This window comes from Saccoglossus kowalevskii, chromosome 8, assembly GCF_978046115.1.
Source record: "Saccoglossus kowalevskii chromosome 8, keSacKowa6.1, whole genome shotgun sequence".
NCBI lineage: Eukaryota > Metazoa > Hemichordata > Enteropneusta > Harrimaniidae > Saccoglossus > Saccoglossus kowalevskii.
This window is the reverse complement of record NC_140648.1, coordinates 12936766-12940863: the sequence shown is the minus strand read 5'-3', so window position 1 is coordinate 12940863 and position 4098 is coordinate 12936766. Positions and strand designations below refer to the sequence as shown.

At 38.5% G+C, this 4098-nt stretch overlaps 1 pseudogene; it reads right to left on the bottom strand.

Annotated features, from left to right (window-relative positions):
* Positions 1–2319: 2319 nt before the first annotated feature.
* Positions 2320–3278, bottom strand: LOC144344239 (uncharacterized; annotated as a pseudogene).
* Between the last annotated feature and the right edge of the window lie 820 nt (positions 3279–4098).

The window sequence follows — 4098 nt, the reverse complement described above, 5'->3', positions numbered from 1 at the left end:
GCATCATTACTGTGATTGTTATTGAATGTTGTTTGCAGTGGACAAATGTAGTTGAGGTGAACCACCAAGTACGTAAATCAATGTGACTGGTAGTTTCAGTCAACAATAGCAGTTTTGACCAAAAGTTTTCAGAATATTTTAAAACATTGCATGGCGTTTTAAATGGTGGTGAAGTAGTAAAGAAACACAAAGAGAAAAAACACATCGAACAATACAACATCTTTCACAACAAGGCAAAAACTTTTTAAAAAAATGTCCAAACCAGGGGTACGGCCAGTGTCTAAGTTTTGTACCAGGTTACCATACTGCCTACATACCAAAGACTGCCAGTATGAACATACCCACACCACTGATGGACTACTCTGATGAGAAGTATTTCGATTTATCGCATGTAGACTTGCTAAAGATATGCAAGACTTATAACATACAGCTAGAAGAGAGTGACTAAGACTGTGGAACGCGAGTCAAGAAAGCAAGCCAACTCCAGTATTTGGTTTCAGCAAAGAGCAGGAAGAATCACTGCATCAAAGCGAAAAGCTGTGAACCGATCCAAACTGTCCATCAAAGAGTTTGATACACTCAACAGCACAGGTTATCCAGCAGTGCAAAGAGTAAGTGAATTAAGAGTTTTAACATTCACATTTTGTTAATTCCACTATAGATAATCTAGTTATTTTTCAATTGAAATTAACAATTATATTGTATTATAGATGGGGAACTGACCATGAAGACTGTCAGCATCCTTTATTTCATGTTTTGTCATATTACCTCAAACCCTGCAAATAGAAGTGTGCATGGAATCATGGGAAGAAACGGTGTGTATTGGGATAACTGTCATACTTATTTTCAACTCTGGAAGGACAGTGGGTTCTACCAGGTGTGCTTGTAACATAACAAAGGATGTTTACAACTTTGGAAGGAGAATTGGAATCTACCAGGTGTGCTGTTATTTGAATAACAAAGGATGTTTATGATCTACTGAGTTGCCTACGTGACACAGCTGCAAGCAAGATTACATTCTGACTGGCTCATGTGGAAACCCAGGTGGTGTCACTGGTTATAAATTGGACAGACTAAAGACAGTTTGGGTCGATCATTTCAACTTGGTGTCCGTCACTTCAACTTGCTTTCCTGTGTGTTCTGCTACGATATGATATTACAGGCTACAACCATCATTCTGTGAGACTTGTATGAACTGCTCTGCGATCTCCTGCTTTCAGCGATGCCCTCCAGAATACCAGCGTTCCTCTGCAAGCAAGACTCCTGTATTTATCCGTTGTGTTGAAGAAGCCATTGATTGTCGTCCAATAATACATCCTGGAACTGCGAGTTATCACTAATGCACACTTCCCTAAGCAATCCCCTATTTTAGTGACTTTATTCATTGTATTTATTTTGAGAGGTATTGAAGCCAAGAGCTTTAACTTGGTATTTTGCTGTATGTGTATTTCATTTCCAGTACTATTGTCTTGTCTACCCCATACTAGCAGTGAAAGAACCCCCCTGTCCAGTGTGAGTTCTGTGGGTGGTAAAGACGTTGCAAGGCATGAATATGAAGCCTATCAGATGGCAATACACGACAATTTTAGTGTGTCAGCTATATAAGTGGGCTACAGCTGTCTACAAAATGGCCATTTCTGGGGACATCGCTTAGTGCGACTGTTGTGAAATAAAGGTAACATAATGGATTTCTGCAAGTACAAGTTAATAGTACTGTGTTCATTTATTGTCCTTGCTGTTCTCACGTAGTTTTTCCATATTCTATAACTCTGGAACAACCATCATCACCATAATAGTTAACACAAAGCAATCATTCATTAATTCCTTCGATAACAGTTTGGGAAATTCAAGGTATTGTTTTTCAAAAAAATGTTGTAGGGTTGGGCTGCTATTAATTTATTTGATATAATTTTCTGCGCCTTACAACCAATGAGATAAAAACATTGAAGAGTCGTTGCACAAGGATTTTTGTCTCGAGGAAGAAAATGGCAAAATCATACTCAGTAGAGAACATCAGTATTACCACCAAGGCCAGGCCCAAATCCATTTGACAGATGTGGAATACTGTAAATTTTGTCTTGTGGACCACATGTGGACTGAACATTGAAAGAATTTATCCAGACACCGAATTTTGGAATACAGTTGTTGGTAAAGCAGATCCCTTTAGGCAATGTTAGCTACCAGAGATACAGGGACATTTTTTTCATCCAAGGCAGTGGTAGACTCCTCTCCTGAAGAGACGTTTAGAGCACCACAGTCTACTTCCAGCACAACTTTAAAGGACATTTCGAACATACCTGCGAGTGTCTATTCATACTGCTACTGCAGGACAAACCACTCAATTATGGAATTACAAAGGTTAGTCAGTGCACAACAATCTATCAATGAGTGTTGCCGTATCACTGTCTCTTCTTACTAAATACTCTACAGGCAGTGTACTTTGTAACAGTTGATATTTTCTCCGGACATGCCCAATCACCCTTTCAAGATGTATGCAAACGTGCAATTTTCTGAGTTGCTTCCACTTCCAGAGCAGGCAACTGACTTTCCTCTTGTGAAAGCATGTATTTTCAGCGTTGCACAAATTACCCAACACTGTCTGCAATGTCAAAACCACGATCTGCCAGTACAACATCCCCGTTTACCAGATTTTGCAAACAATCAGTGCTCAGTATGGCATTTATCACTGACTCCCCCGCCCCATGCTTTGGAAATAAATGTTACATTACCCTGTGGAGCGATTCCAATGGGGAATTTGATTGTGTTATGGCGCTTATAGTTTGACAATGTTTGCCCTCTTGCTTTCAGGTTTGAAGGTCTTTCAGTAAAAATTTCAAAACAATCAATGATTTCCTGACACTTTGTTACAAAATGATTTCCTGAATTCAATTGTCATTGTTCCTCTCAACATTTCTCTATCTAAACAAATTATAAGAAACCTCAACTGTGTGCCAAGAATATCTATCCATTTATAAAATTCTGGAGGATGTAGCTTTAGAAATTTTAAACCTAAATGCTAAATCTTTGAGCTGCAAATTAAGTATCATTAAAACTAAAATAAACTCCTGAAACTGAGATAATGCATTTCTATGAGTAGATTTGACATGAGGTAAACACTGCTCAAACACTGAAAGGAGGATGATAAAACTTTGTTCTCTCATCACTAGATTTAAAGGAATCCTCGTTAATTCAGAGTCAAGAACTTTTTGATGGAGTTCATACAGTTCTTCGTTGCTCCTTATTGCATCTTCCTGCAGTGATATGATCTCATCTTCCATCCTCTTCAAATCAGCTAGACTAACTTCCGTCTGGAATTCCACACTAATTAGGTTAATTGTAATGGCAATGGAAATCACACGATTTTGAGGGTGTCTTAATAAGAATCAGTGAAAACCTTTTTTTATAACATTCAGGGATACATCCATATTAAAACATAAACATACCTAGTACATCTTGTCCATTATCAATTCCATTCTCGTCACTGAATTGTTTGGGCTTTTTATGCAGAATTAGTAATATTTTTGAAGCATCTGAACGGGTCTCTCTTAGTATGGCGCTGCTGATTTCTCTCTTTACGTTTCTGGGCAGATTCAGATACCTCCCTAACATTATCGTGTCCCAAATTTAAGGTGGGAGCCCAGTCAATAGAATCCTCATCATATAGATCACCAGGACTGCCTATTAAAACAACAACAAAAATACATAAGATAAATGACAGTTTGATTACTAATTTTTTGTTGTAAACGTGATCTTTTGTACATGCTCATTCCAACAAGGGCGCAAGACTTACCGCTAGAGAAAATAGACTGACACTGGAACGAAGCCATGTCTGATCTCAGCTCTTGTATATTAAACCACGTTTTTTTTCTATGCTAACTTCAAAGTTGACGGGATAAATGAGGTATATGTGACGAAAAGGCGTTCTCACATGCTCACAAAGTGGTTTGAATCCCAGTTTCCCCGATTTCTACATCGACATACGCAACAAAAATCAGGCATAATTTCAGTTTAGACAACGTGCACCGGAAAACTGCATTCAACAAGTGAACCAACGACGTATGAATGTACGCCAAGATGGCGGCAAATGCCCGGATGTAA